The 16,670-nt window shown below is 40.3% G+C and overlaps 1 protein-coding gene across 2 annotated transcripts in view; it reads right to left on the reverse strand.

The window, feature by feature from the left end:
* The window catches only part of strbp (spermatid perinuclear RNA binding protein), an 83,906-nt gene that overhangs the window by 52,183 nt on the left and 15,053 nt on the right, over window positions 1-16,670 (reverse strand). For both annotated transcript variants that reach the window (XM_080047142.1, XM_080047143.1), the window contains exon 2: window positions 1,827-1,949. The gene's annotated coding sequence lies outside the window, so the exon portion shown is untranslated. The remainder of the gene's footprint in view (window positions 1-1,826; window positions 1,950-16,670) is intronic.

A 16,670-nucleotide genomic window follows, 5' to 3' on the forward strand; every position in this document is an offset into this window, starting at 1 on the left:
GAGCGTCACAGAGACATACATAGACACTTAATGAGCGAGGGCAAAGTAAGATGAAGAAATAAGAAACAGAGATGGAAAAAAGAAGAGGCAGCAAATGAAAAAAGTGTGTAGAAAGGGGGAGGATGTGCTTCTTTGTGAAAGTGAAAATATTTTCTTAGAAAAAAAAACTAATGAGGTGTATAGTAAAAATATGTTTTGGACTATTATCAGGTACCTAAATGGCAACTTCTGGTGTATGCCATGATCAATTAATGTATCATTTTCTTTTTTGCTAGTGTGTGGCATTTTGTCTCAAATTTTATTTTTTGAAGATTAACATCTTATCAAAGTCGCTGTCTATTAATGTTTGCATGGATTTCTGTGATTCTTTGCCTATTCATTCCCACAGTACGAATCCTACAAACTAAATTGATTACATATATACATGCTGTTCCAGGTAACACACAGTGCCCACTGAGAAGCAGCAGACATGGTATAATAAGTTACGCACACAGTTGGAGCAGCCTTATTTCCTGTCTGGTTCAGTGTCAACAGCCAGCCACTAAAACCTCTACACACATACGCGTGCACAAACACACACACACACACACACACACACACACACACACACACACACACACACACACACACACACACACACACACACACACACACACACACACACACACACACACACACACACACACACACACACACACACACACACACACACACACACACACACACACACACACACACACACACACAAACCCCACTGAGATGATCGTGGAGAAGGCCGCTGGGTGAACTGCATAAAAGCTACTTTACATTCATGAGTAGGCAGCAGCAGTTTACCAAAGCAGTGAGAGCAACCACTAGGATCACTCACAGCCCTCTGACCAAGTGTGATCAAGACATGTGTGTATCCTTAAAGCATCCTCACATTAACACTGGAGAGACCACAACACAGGGATGAACACTCCAGATGGGTGGAGAGTGCATATAGGGGAGCAGATAGGCAATCAGCAGGAGTGCATAGATAGATAAATAGGTCGACTGGGGCAAGGAAAGGGCAACGCAATCTGTAATTTAAATGTGGTACCATCACATATACAAGCTTTCCTTTTTGATGGCCTCCAAAAGCATAATAGTACAGAAGAGCAGTAGGGCCAAGAGTAGTAGGGCCAAGGGAGAGAATACATGAGAGGAGGAACTTTCTTTTTTCACTTTGCACAATAGTGTATAAATGTTGAGTATAAAGACGAAATACAATGTCAAGAATAAACTCGACAGTTCAAGACTGCAGCAAAGTTTTAAGTGCATAATGTGGAGAAAAAAACTTTTGCTCCTCTAATTTTTTTGTGAAAATAAAGAAAAAAGGGGCAGATCAGTGCAGGCATTCCTGCTGTCTACTAGTTATGAGATCATTACACACAAAATTACCATCAAGAATTGACTCTCTTTACATATGCCAATCTTCAAAAAACATATGGTTGGATTTTTTTTTCTTGGAAAACAAAACTGCACACATGAGAGAAGAATTCCTATCAGTGCAGAGTGAACATCATTGGCTTCTCATGAACATAATCACCTTGACTGTTTCCACATGAACTATAATAACATAAAAACAAACACACTCACTCACTCACACTGACAAACACACTCAGTATAGGGGCTCAACAAGGGTTGTGTGGACCTAACCCCTCGGCTACTGGGTTACAGCAAGCCCTTCACACACTGAACCAAAGAAGAGTATAGGGGGATATACAGACAGACAGACAGACAGACAGACAGACAGACAGACAGACCGTAAGGTAAGAACGGTGTGCGTTATTCATTTCACTCACCTCTCCCTCTGTCCTCCTCCTATCTGTTAATCTGCCCCACTTCTCTTTCGGTCTCTATCAGCCACTGTGTGTGTGTCTGTGTCTGTCAGGAGTCACAATGTCACGGCAGGCAGGGTTTAGCACCTGAGAAGACAAAGGTTCAGGTCAGGTCAGTTGACAGCACTTAAGGATCAGGTTCACAGGCTGACCAGCTGACATCAAAGGGGAACGAAAAAAAAGAAAAGAAAAAAAAAACTACAAATACCGACATGCTTCAGTAATTTTGTAATAGTAAATGTAAGCACTAACAACATAATATATGCACGTGCAGACTCTGCTACATGTTTTACAGCCGAGAGAGAGAGAGAAAGAGAGAGAGAGAGAGAGAGAGGGAGAGAAAGAGAGAGAGACATAAAGAGCTGAACACTCAGTGAAAGATGAGAGGCTGACAACTCAAACTTCCATTAGGCACTCTGGCTGTGCATCTTTAATTGCCGTGCGATAAGAGTAATTATTTTGCATTGAAGTATGACTGATTCACTTCATGCGCACACACACACACACACACACACACACACACACACACAGCAGACCCTCATTGTTGCATCCATCAACAGAAAGGGCAGTTGAGAACCGGTGCTTTAAGAACTGTGGCTATAAAAATGAAAAAGAGTATTGGAGAGGAAGCATGGATGAAAGACAAGAAGAACAGAAAAGATTGTAAGAACGGACTGAGATTGAAGCTAACTGATCATTAGTTCTGGAAAACACAGAAGCGTACAAACACACACTGAAGTGGGCCCTCCCTTCCCATTAGCTTATGTGTTGCTAAATACCCACATGCAACATCAATTCCAATTTTCTTCCATGCAAACATATTAAAGGAAAAAAAACAACCAAGGCAAAGACAAAGAAAGCTAGTGGCTGGTCGCCCAAACCACTGTTTTATAATTTTCCCATTTCCCTTTCTTTTAAGTTGTTGTTTGAAGGTATACCACTGTGTCCTTTCTTCTAATAGCTACAACACCATTTATTGATAAACCACAGGCAATATATAATCTTGCCGGGTTTAATTTTCCTGCTAATCAATAGGAACAACATAAAAACCTGCTTAGCTCAGGAATAATAAACAACCAAATACAACCTTGTAGATATTACGTAATGGCATGTCCCTCCCTGTGTATTTAAGTCTGACGGTAACAATCCTGAAGAACTGGATACAACAAAGAGACGGCGGTACACCCTCCTTAAAATATGACACACGGTCACACAGCCAAGAAAATCAAAGCAGAGCAAATCTACAGTATTTGCCTTTGCCAGTGTTGTTTGAGAGAAGCAGTCACACCTTCTATAATGGAGCATAACTGAGCTGGCTGGGTGCAGTTCTACCGTCCTGCAAGACAAACTGGTTCCCATTCTATTCACAACCCTGACACACACACACCTGATTTAAACTTTACACTGCATATGTTAAACATGCATGTACGTGTGTGCGCACACACACACACACACACACACACACACACACACACACACACACACACACACACACACACACACACACACACACACACACACACACACACACACACACACACACACACACACACACACACACACACACGGTAAACTAATACAGGCCCTTGAAAAGCTACGCTAAAAAGTTCAATAGAAGGTACAGTACTTGTTTTCCTTGAGTGTAAAGACCAAATACCATGAACCATTTACAGCAAAAATGCCCCTCATTGCAAGCAACTTAAATAGAGCAGACAGAAAGAAGGCGCAAAATCAATTTTTCTAACTAAAGATTGATGATCATTAACACATTTTGGTGAGCAATCTGTTTGAGTAATGACAGTTTGACGCTGACAAGTATGACACACTACACATTAAATTCAATATGGAATTGACATACGAATCAGCTCATAAACAAACCTACGATATAGAACCACACTGAATTGATGAGTTCTACTGATAATCTCTATGTAGTTGTTTTTCATAGGAAACCTGGCAGATGCATCAGGCCAATGTAAACTAAGGCATTATAGATTATGCTCGTAAATCATTTCTCAGAAAAACGCCATTGTATGACATCTCCGTAGCAGAGCACTTTCCATAGGGGTTAATGGAGACATGCTGTCAGATAAGGTGGGTCTCAAGTGACAGATGTTCTCAATAGAGCGCTCACCAGAAAAGAAAAATAAACCTTGCCAGCCGACAGCATTATTTCATTTGCAGATTCTCATTTGTAAACCATTTACCGATAGTGAGAAATCAGGTGTCAAACTGAGAAGAGATGGTGTAATGGAGCATAAACAAAGACATACTTTAATGCTGCAGTTAGGTGGTTTAAGAACCGGACCGAACGTGTATTAAAAAAACATAGACAGACACACCGACATGGGAAAAAATCTCCACTTAAAGCAATGGGCACACATGCAGGATTACATGACCCCAGTGATATAAACAGGAATGACCCGGTATGCCTTCTTTGTGTGTCTCTCTCCCATCTGTACATCTACCAAAGGTCAAGGTTGTGATCTCTGCTCCATATGCTGCATTAATGATGATGAAAACAGGGTGGAGCCAACTCTTTCCATGTCCTGGATGGAATAAAGCTAATAGCTCTATGAGACATTGTTGCTACCGCTAAGCTAAGCTAGCCGCTTCTGCCTAATAAAGTGCAACACAAAAAAACAAGAGGTGGATGTTTTAAGGGAGCGAACAGGTATTTTCTAAGATGAAAAACCTGCCCGAAAAACATCTGGCCCGTACTGTAACATCACTGCCACTAACGTCAGAGCAATAATAGACATTTAAGATATACAGTATACATGTATACATACATACTACATGTAGTAACTTGTGCTGTCCTTCTTGTTCACTTTCTGCCCGATGTAGCATTTCAATTTTTTTGTCATAAAAAGCCCAAAACTCAAAACAATTTGCTTCAATTGTGTTGAGCTGCAGAAGATTGATTTTTCTAACCATCGATTGTGTGTATGTGAAGCTATACTGCAGATTTCACGTTTTCTGTGCTACCTCAGTAGTGCGATGGTTAGCAAGTTATTCTGTAGCTTATCATATTTACAACATGATAAGGTGTTGTTGATTCTATTGTGTTTGATACTGTGCTCTAGGCCTCATTATAATCCTGGAACAATCAGGAAATGCTGCTTGTTTAGTCCCTTCTTCTTAATCAGAAATATGGATTCAATTATTTTATTGATAAAACAGTCCGTGAAAAGGAGCTTTACTTTAGCTGCCATCCTAAGTGCGATTCACATGATGTCATGGGAAGCGCATTAGTTGCATGAAAACGTAAATAGACCATTGCATTTTATTTCCATGTCTGTTTGGCTTTTCAATATATAAAATTGAAAATACAATCCCCCTTCAATATTCATACCCTCTAATAGTAATTATGACGTGAGAGGGTATCCCTATCCTCGTTCTCCATTTGATGATGTTACATGTAATCCTAATCCAGATAATCTCCGTTATACAGTACATCATTTAAATTAGACAGAGGGAAACTCTCCCATTTACAGTATGCATTTAAAACATAACATAAAGGACAATTTTCAGTATTTAGTCCAGATACTTCTAACACGAGTGTGCGTGTGTGTGTGTGTGTGTGTGTGTGTGTGTGTGGGTGTGTGTGTTTTCATGTTTCTGCCAAAAGCGCAGGTGACCAAACAATTCAAAAGCATATCACACACACACACACACACACTCGTTGGAGGAAACCCTGGAATTGGTTCTTGTATTTCCTCAGTACATGAAAAAGGGCTGGCCCATAGATCTCCACACTGACTCAGCCTTGGCTTTTGAAATTCCAATCAGAAAACAACTAGAGGGTGAAGGGGTGAGAGATGGGCTGAGCGCGGCTGTAAAGAGTAGGAGTGGGAGGTTGCCAGGTGTGGACACATTTTTGAATGAGAGTGAGGACAGAAAGACCTGCTTTGTATACAAAAGATATCAATAAGAAGGGAAGTGAAGACCCAACTAAAGAGGAGCCAGGGAGTCTCCACTTTCAACCAGTTGTTTTTCATTCTTGTGGGTCAGGAAATGGCCTGCCTCCCTCCGCCCCAACAATAGAAACAAGCTAAGGTTATAAAGATGCAGCCATTACGGAGTCATTTACTGTTCAATCAGTGCATTTATTAAATCCCAGGAGCAAGTGTTCAGATATATCTATTCCATTTTACTTTAATTCTCACCTGGGAAAGTGAATAGGCTTAAAATCATTAGGCTACATACTGTGTAGTGAGAAACATTCTAGAGAGTTCCTATGAAAGGCTATACCGCTGTGATCACACACACACACACACGAGAACAAAAGCGCACACTCAGCTTTTATTATTCAGGGTCTGAAATAAACTTCTCCAAACTCTCTGAAGGTCCCAAAGCCCAATTAGTAAAGCAACAATTTAATTTAGAAAGGGAAGAAGATGTAAAGCTTTTCCAGCGTTGTTTTCTCTCCACTATTGATCAAAGGCTTTCTCTCCCCTTTGTTCTGCAAAAAAAAGGAGGTAAAGAAACTAGATAATGGCATCTGTGTGCCGAGAGAAATTTGGGTTGCAGCAACATTTTGCCCTTGCTGAAATGTTCCATAATGTATAGACAGCCATTCAAATGATGTTAGAATAATTTGTTTATTCTAACACAAACTCTGTTCTGAACTATACAAACCCCATCCATGCACAAAGTCAGAAACACACAGACACACACAGCAAGCTGCAGTCATTAGTTGTGATCTGACATCTACAAAGACACCTCTGTTTCAAACATCACTAAAGACCCTCTCTCTATGTTAGCCATACAGCTGCAGCAATTGGTGCTTCTATGTGGGCAGTGTACGTGTGTCTAGGCGTAGGTCCCTTAAATCACTACTTAAAACATTATTCTACGTTCAGCCAGGAACAGGGGCTTACATGTTTAACACTATATACAATATCCTGCAGCAGGACACCCTTTTGTAGCAGGACACACTTTTACACACACACACACACACACACACACACACACACACACACACACACACACACACACACACACACACACACACACACACACACACACACACACACACACACACACACACCCTATAGACAGTGCACACAGCACAAGGCATACCTCAGACATCCTGTATAGAGCCGCTTAAAAAACCTGACCAGCCAAAGACAGAACAAGGAAAACACCTACCAAAGATTTTTTTGATATTTGTAAAATGTGCATTTCACCTTCTGATGACAGGTTGATTTGTAATGGTGGAAATCAAATTAATAAGAATAAGCCTTGTGTAATTATTTAATTTGGCTTTTCGCCATACGATTGCACAAAGCCTAGGAAAGAGAGCACAGAAAACAGTGGCTCCTTATTGATAGATAAATAGTAAGAAAGGACAATAAAACTCAATGGCTCAGAGACACTATCCTATCAAAGCTGGGAGATGCCCCCTCTAGAGGCAAATTATGAACAATATTTCATATTCAGTGAAACATTAGGCCCATGATGGCTTATTTAAAGTCACACAGCCACTATGCGGCTGATTCCTATTGCCACTGTGAAGTGTTCATTTCAGTCAATTAGGCATGCAAGTGAATGCAACCAAATGGATGCAATTGGTAGTCTTCTTCCAGGTTTATAAAATTTGCCTCACGCACATCTATAGATATCAGCCAGACAACTGAGACAGTGCTCAAAACAGAACATGAAAACGGCAGACAGACAGACAGACAGACAGACAGACAGACAGACAGACAGACGGGAGGAGAAATAAAGAAAGGATGTCATGACTTTTGTTTCCCTCACCCACTCGTATCAACACACACACACACACACACACACACATCAAATGAGAAAGAGTGACTAAGTCTTGCCCAAGGCCTCAAACAGTATAGCTTTTAACAAATCCAAGCCCTGTCCAATCATTTCCCTTCTCTCAGGGTTTCCATAGCTACAGCCTGCCTCCTTGTCTTTACTTTGGGCAGGGTGAGACTTCACTACACTACTGTGTGTGTGTGTGTGTGTGTGTGTGTGTGTGTGTGTGTGTGTGTGTGTGTGTGTGTGTGTGTGTGTGTGTGTGTGTGTGTGTGTGTGTGTGTTACCCCCAGCCCCCCCCCCCCTCAAATGGGGGTCTTAACACATCCTATCTGTCAGCCTTACATTCACACTCCAGTTGGGACATCTGAGACGATGAGGTGTGAGATAGCAGAGTTGAGCCTGTGAGAAAATATCTGAAGTGTGGCGGATATGATTGCATGCTGCGAACCCCACACATGTATCGTGTCATTCGTGTCTAAAGAGTCAACACCCTGGCTTCTATTGTAGGGGCCAGAGTATCCCCTTTCTCCAATATATCAAAAAAGCATTCTTCACTATCAGTAGCTAGCTACAGTAGAGCTGGTTACATCAGCATCTGAGATAGAAGGAGGTGAATGAATCATTTCTCACTATAACAATCAATATCAATATCCCCTTAATAAGTCCTGAAGCAATTTGGGGAATGATCAATTAGTGGTTCAACAATTTAGATTGACTAATCGTTAAGTCATTCATCAAGTACAAATCTCAAGTAGGTCTACGTTAAATTAACGTGAATTTTGGCACTGAAATGAAAATCTTACATTTTTGATACCTTACATTAAGTAAAACTAAAATATGTGCTGCTATACAAAGGCCAGACTAGGGCTTGCTTTACTTAAATATAATAGTCCAACTGGTCAAATTGAAATTAAAACCAGCAACCTTCAGATCAAACCATAAGTAAACAAGATGTTTAACTTAATAAGGAATCCAACTTTATGTACAATGATACAATTATTGTTAACTGTAGTGCTATCCTCCATTATACTATCTTCTAAATATTCTGATCTTATCACAGTACTGTAAAAATTAATTGCGCGATTAATTCTTTTTTGTACTTGTCGATAGCATTCATCTCTTATAGAGTGTGTTTGCTATGCATTGATGATTCCCTTCATGGCAAGACAATATTTAAATAGATAGATAAGAAAAGTCATTACGACACTAAGATACAGTGCGATAACAGCATTGTTTGTGTCACGAGTCGGTAGAGATTATGAGAAAGTGAGTGAGGAGAGAGAGAGAGCTACCTCGCGAGAGAGAGAGAGAGAGAGAGAGAGAGAGAGAGAGAGTAAAGAGAAAAACAGAGTAAGAGACCCCCAAGAGATTACAAACGCCTTCTCCTACTTCTGTAAACAGGTCAGAAAAGTCAGGACTGACAGAAAGGTAACTGTATGTGTGCTTGTCTGTGCAGGCCTATGCTCAAAGTGCATGTGTGTGTGTGTGTGTCCCTTCCAAATGCAACAGATGTCAGCTTGCAAGCACATCACTCAAGTGTTTGTGTGTGTGTGTCTGTTTGCTATCAGGTAGACGACAAGAACACTTGTGGATCAACTAATCTCCCACCATAAATAAATATATAAATAAACAGTCTTCCCTTACTCTGCTCTTTCTTTATCTCCCTGCATCGCTCCACTTTTCCCCCTCTGTTCTCTCGCTCTCTGCAGTCCTGCCATCCGTCATCATTAGGTGGCGAATATACGACCTGTCTACACCTGCAACCACTGGCTGTCCCTTTACCTCTCCAGAGGGGAAAAGGGGAGGAGAGGAGGAGAGGAGAGGTGGTGGAAGGTGAAGGGTGAGGTTTTGGCCATTAAAAGGAATGGCAAAATGGAGTAAAACGAAAAAAGTAAATGATGTAGATAAGTGTGAATGAAGCTATTTCTATGTATGTTAAGACCAAACCATCTCCCTTCTCCGAAATAGAATTGGAGTGATATGTAGGTGATAAATCAAAATGACTATTCTATATTCTTTCCGGCAATTTCACACTTTGCAAACAAGGTGAGCTCCGGGGGGGGGGGGGGGGATGGGGGGAGGAGGGGGTACTGAAAGTCGATGCAAAAAAGTACAGATAGCCTACAAATGAGTAACTAGCTAACTCTGGTGCAATTGTTTTTAAAATGCCCAAGTCCCTGCAAAAATGAACAAACAAATAAAACATAAAGTGGCTATAGTTTCTATTAAATGTTTTTTTGCATAGAAAAAATGTGTTTTACCAAGTTGTGAACAAAAAAGTCCGCTCCTGTATGTCGCACTACTGCTAGTTGACTTGAATTGCTTCGTGCCACTTCCCAGTATCACAAATATCGCAATATATAGCAATTTGCATTGTATCGCAATATATCGCCCTGATACGTATCGTGAATTCCTTGCCAATATACCCTGCCCTAATTTAAACAAAGTTATTTAAGTGAGTCATATCCTAATGCATAGTGTACTTGCACCGAGGTCTAATATAATATTTAAGAACCTTTTATGGAGTTGATCCATTAGAACGTTTGCTTTCATGCATAATTGTCTTGTATCTTGCATAACTTCCTCTTGTAGAAGGCAAAGCAGGATGTCGACTGACATGCACGTCCCAATGGGGAGGACAAAGGATCAAAGCCAGAAGAGACAAAGACAGAATGAAGGGGGGAGCACAGGATGGCAGAAGAGTGAGAGCTAAGATGGAGGAGGAGGAAAGATGTGTACGGATGTGGGGAGGACGGGCAGAGGACAAAGTATTGTCTCCTGTTAATATTTAAAAATAACTCCGCCGCTGCTGCCTGGTGGAGGAGCTAACTGGGTCAGAGAATTCCCACTGAGAGAGAGAGATAGAGAGAGGAAGAGAGAGAGAGAGAGAGAGGTATCACATCAATTCAGTCTGTGGTATCAGTGTGAAGCAGAAGTCAGTCTCTCTCTCTCTCTCTCTCTCTCTCTCTCTCTCTATCCTCTCCTTAAGGCTCTCTGTGCACATCAATTCCACGTATGTACTTGTTCATCCATCTCTCCATCCATTCATCCCTCTAATAGTCTTAAGTCTTAGCCCCCCCCCCCTTTTTCCTGTGTCTGTAGTCCCTTTGTTGACCCTCTCATCATCCAAGCCTCCATTTCAACACACATACACTTGCTGTTCTAACTGGTGGCCTTCTCTCAAATTCTGTTTTCCACGCTTTCAATTAAGCCCCATACTCTCCCTCTTCTCTTTCATTGGCTCTTTTCTCCTTTGCTGTAATTACAAACACATTTAAACAAAAACAAAATAAATGTAAAACGTTCTGATATTCATGTATTTGTCCGATACCTCTGCTGTTTTACTTTGTTTTCTTCACAAGCTGCCGAAGCTATGCGTGTCTCTTTCTGTCTTTACTCTCATTGTCTTGGGGTCCTACCTTTTTGGCGACACATGAAGAAGTTGTTGAACATACAGTACATCATTTAACAATCATGTATGTTATTATGTCATATCATGTTATTATATTGCAGTCTGTTTTATTATCAGAAAAACAAACCTGAATGCCTCGCCATTAAATAATTACTGGATAATGTGATATTGTGCTCTTAGTTAACACGTTATCTGGAAGTTTACTGAGCCTCCGAAAACAAGATTTGATTTTCCAGGTCCCCTACTGTATTCATTCTTATTAATTAATTATGCATCATCTCCATTAACATTTTATTTAAGTGTTCAGCAATTCTTCCATTTTCATATTTCATGTCCCGCTGTGTTTCTGGGTTTGCCCAAGTCAACACAGCAGCCATAACAGTAACCCATAAACCACATAATGTGCATTGGTCAGCAATTCTGAGCACAAATTAAAATCTTTATGGATGGAATGTGCTGTAAGCATACTAGCTATTTTGCAGACCATTTATCAGGCGACTGTACATAATGCACCAGCGGTGTATGCTAGTTGGCTAGAGCAATACATCTAAAAGACAAATTAATATAGGTGCGTTCTTGCACTGGGGGATTATAAAACCTGTACATTTTCTCATGAACACAAATAGTAGAAATAGACAATTCTTCTGGTGAATATAAGCAATAATGTACAAATCGAATATGCAAAACTTGATTCTTAAGGTGAGAAACTGCAGGCAAAACACAAGCTGAAAATGCATTTATAAAAAGGACCTGTATAAAGTATTCTTTTATTTATCAAATGAAAAAAGGCTGTATCTAAAATCTGTTCTGTAAAAACATTAGACTCTGTTGTAAAAATGAAATAATGATTTAACTCTGGCTTCATCCATCTTTTATATTTTCATTTTTTTTTAAACAGTTTTCCATTTACTAATACTTAGCTGTATTGCAAAACTGGAATATTTATTCAAACATTTCTGAAAATGTTTTATACAAACAAAAAATGGTTTTAATGTAAATAATCAACTGGCAAAGTTCCATGATTATATCTACAGTATAAGTCAATGTTGTACCCCTATTCACCTGCAGTGTCTTGCATTAAGGTCAACCTTATCCATTATAAGCTAACCTTTACTATGCCATGATTCTGCTTATTCATCATCTTCCTTGTTAACTATATGTAGACATACCCAATCTCTCCAAGTAAGCCCAGATTTTAAAATGATTAAAAGGGGTAAGGGACTCCATGGACTAACCTACAGAGCTGGGGCCTATTTCAGGTAGCTGGTTTTACATACTCTGAGTTTAATGAGTTTGATGAGTAACTCTGGGTTTTCGGTTACAGAACAGTGGATCAGCGTTGGGTTAATCAACTGAGCGTGTTCACTCTGGGTGGAGCGTGTGCATAAAAGCCATCGTCAATGGATCGCTGATAACATGATTCACCATGGAAACAGAAGAAACAAATGCGTGATCCTCCCACTTCTCCACTTCTCAAAAAAAGAAAAAAAAACTTCTCCGCTCCTCCCACTGGAGTTAGAAATATTAACGAATGAGTTTATGGTAGCCTATGGAGAAGAATTAACGGGTATATTGTCACATAACTCTGATCTAATCTCCTCTGCAATTCAGAAAAAAACAGAGCAATCATTTCGCTTCCGTATGAGAAGCCATAGGCTAGTCTATTTTAAAAAGTTACGCATATCAGCAGTAAAGTAATAAAGCTGGCGCGGCACAGCATTTCTGACAGTGTTTTATATTCGCTGTATTTGGGAAGCTGTAGCCTAATAGCCCACTGTGCAGTAAACAGACTGTCGCTTCTTTTAAATGGGAAGTGAAAGACATTAACGTCTGACACATAAGGTGACAGTTTCCATTGAAGAGCCTGATTGATTTATTATCAGATCCATTTTCCTCAAGTGATCACAGTTTAAATTATTATATAATTATTTATATAATTTTTATATTCATATTAGGCTATAATATGAATATAAAAGGGCTCGTCTGTGACTTTAGGATCGCACAAGTGAACAGTAACAATCGCGTGCAGCCGCAGCGTTACATGAATCCACCTGACATAAATCTGTTCAGTGGCACAGACGTTAAAAAGCATACAATACAAATAGGTTTATTAATCTGAATGTAGAGCATGTCACGATGTGTAAGGTGGCCGCCTATATGAACGGACCGAGGGCTGAGAACAAGGCTACTGATCAGATAAATGATCGGTCAAACGTAAAATCATCAGGAAATGATAAAAACATCCCGATGGAGATTTCTGTGGAGTGATTTTGCTTCAAACTGTACAGGGACGCGTGTAACAGTGACACTCCTTCTTCAGTCGGAGCTGCAGCGTAAAGTGAAAACAAACTCAGGGTAGGTCTAACCACCTATTCAGCAGGTTAGACCCACGGCGTATGTTGCCGCAGTAACTGACTCTCGGTCGCGCTGAACCTGCTACCTGAAACGGAAAACCCAGAGTTTCCACTAACTCAGAGCGAACAAACTCTGGGTTGCCTCAAAACCAGCTACCTGAAACAGGCCCCTGGTCTGAAATGGGCAGAGTTGCTTGTTGGCTGGCTGACTAGAGGAAACAGAAATAGCCGGAGCTGACTACAGCATATGTAATGCACTGCAGCAGTCCTCCCCATGGGTTCCATGTTTTTGTATTTAAAAACACACAGTCTGTGTTCATGTTTGTTTTTGTACTGACTGTACATGTGAGGGTTATGATAAGGGTGGGGATGTTGGTCTTTGTAACAATTGTATGGAAGAGAAATTAAGAAAAAAGACCTATAGGTGAAATGATTTCCACATATCTTAGTGGTGCAGTGGTGCACTGCAGTCTCTTAAGCTGAGAGCCCGGAGAGTACATTTAGCCCTATCCAAATAAACATAAAACAATGTTATACCTGTCAACAGGGGGCCCTTTGGTTAAAGCAACACTACACTACAGTTCTGCTACAGTAGATATTTGACAGCAATCAACTACACAGGGTCACTCAGAGAAAGCACCATGTATGCCTTGTGTGTGTTTCTGTTGAGAAAATAAGGGACGGGGGCGCCCTTAGCTCAGTTGGTAGGGCGTGTCCCTCCACCCCCGGGCCGGGCCCAGCAGCAGACCCGGGTTCAATTCCCGCCCGCGGTCGTTCCCTGCATGTCACTCCCCTCTCTGCCCGATTTCACCTCTGTCTCTCTGCACTATCAATAAAGCATAAAAAACCGACACTGTATATATTTTTGTGTTGTTTGTTTTTTTACTTAAAATCCTTATGTTTTGACACTAAAGAATATATTTTTTGTGCAGCGATTTGTAATTGAATTCATAGTTTGTTTATTTCAAGTCGTAGGCATTTGAATACTGTAAGTACTGCTCCATATGCTATTCTTAGACTCAGCAATAAGTATAGTATGAAAAATCAAAACTATTCTGTAATATGCTTTATTTAAAAAATACTGGGACAAAAAGCTTCCTCTCTTTGCAATTAAACATATTGTTATGAGTGTGTGCATCCATTGAATTAGTGTGAAGCTCTACTGCAGCCACAGCCACATAACTGCTGTCAGCACTGCAAGCTGAACCCCCCGGTCACAGAGCATGTCTTTGTCCGTGACGTGTATTTCCTTTCATGATTTAGAGAAACAACAACAATATACCAAGCAAACTGCTACCGTATGATCATGACAAAACAAACCTGTGCACTGTTTAGATTCCCCCTAACCGTAAAGTTCAAAGTCCAAAAGCATTAAAACAATAAAACTATTTTATCACCGACCGAGGAGAGGCTAGCAAATCCTTCTTCACGGAGACGTTGAAACATCTTGCTCAAATCAACACCTTCATAGAATACCCCCAACTCTGACACACATATATTGCTCACAGCAGTGTGTGTCTGTGTGTGTGTGTGTGTGTGTGTGTGTGTGTGTGTGTGTGTGTGTGTGTGTGTGTGTGTGTGTGTGTGTGTGTGTGTGTGTGTGTGTGTGTGTGTGTGTGTGTGTATGTGTGTGTGTGTGCATGTGTGTGCGTGCGTGCGTGCGTGCGTGCGTGCTTACCTGACACCATTTAGCAAATAGACCCAGATTACAGTACAGCCTACACATATACAGTAATCCACGGATAAAGTCTGCAGTCTGACTGGAACTGCACAGAGTGAGAAAATGTAATTCTGTCCTCTGTGATAAAAGACGTATTCAGTCAGCAGCAGCAGTGTTGAGACACCCACATGGTTTGAATTGAGGCTTACACTGCAATATATAGTTGTCTTTACGAGGAAAGGAAACAGGAAACTTCAAATTTAGCATGGATTTGTGGTTACGGTGAGGAGATGTATGTGTTGTGGAGAACACATATGCTTATCTCAATGTAAAGCAATGTAAATGCAAAGCGCTTGTGTAATGCATGCATGGATTTTTATATTGTAAAGCACTTTAACAAAACAGAACATGAGAGGAGCCTGGATATCTCTTGACATACAGAAGGGATTAGAGTAGCAAGTAGCACACACAGGCACAAAATCATTACGAAGGCTCCACTTAACGGCTACCATACATCAGGTACCGCTAGTATTACGCCGATACAGATTTTTGACCTGCCAATATCATACACAAAACACACAGCACAGTTGGCTATATAGTGCCACTTAATAAATGGAGAACAGGAAAAAAGCTCAATCAGTGTCATTGTGACCAAATTACCATAAATAATGATGAAAATAATTGATCTATCATCTCGTTATCAATAATAAATAACCTAAAAATATCTTCTTTGTCTTTAGTTAGAAGTAACACCTCAATATCCAATGGGCACACAGCTCTGCCGGTGAAAGGAAGTCGTTGAGAAAAAAAATCTATTTCCACACTTGAAACTTAGATTTTCCCCCTGATGTGCCACAGCAGTTGTTCTCAGCCTCTCTCATCGCAGTCTACATCTTTTCGCCAGTGTTGTGGATAACAGTCGATTCTATTGGAAAACAAACCTGGCATGGATTCCCAATTAACTCCGACCTCCACCTGCATCGGCCATTGTACACATTTTTTTATGTACGCATGCAAACCAACCCTGAATTTATTTCTCCCTTCCTACAAACAAACCATTGCTTAGAAACCTAGAAGTGTATCATCTTCATAAAAGTCAAGATAACTGACCAATGTGTATTATGCACCATATGCTAAGTTTTAGTTTTTTGTAAAGAGTTATTCTCCTAAAGGCAATTCCTTCCTTTCCCCTCCTTCCATTCCATGGCCTGTGAAAGTACAATAAAAGCAGTTCATTTAGAGGACACACAACAAAATGATTCAAAGGGGGACTTAAAAAATATAAAAACAAACTGTCAGTCTGTCTCTCGCTTAAAGGCCTACAGATGTTTTTAAATAAACTGTAGACCATCAATACCAACAACAAAAAAGCTTATTTTTATCCTTCAATGAATTGTTTATTTTTTTTTATTAATCAACAAGGTGGTTAAATATTCAAATTTCATAAATCATGGTCAAACTAACAGTCACAGTCTAAGGCATGGGCATCTAAATCCAGCCGTCCTCTGTGGCACAACATAGCATGTAAAAGTACGCCTGAGTAGGATGGAAATGCATGGATTAAGGTCTGAGCCTTTTCTGAAAATAAGCCTGATGCTACAGCAGAGTGG

This window comes from Ammodytes marinus (genome assembly GCF_949987685.1).
Source record: "Ammodytes marinus genome assembly, chromosome: 18".
Taxonomy (NCBI): domain Eukaryota; kingdom Metazoa; phylum Chordata; class Actinopteri; order Uranoscopiformes; family Ammodytidae; genus Ammodytes; species Ammodytes marinus.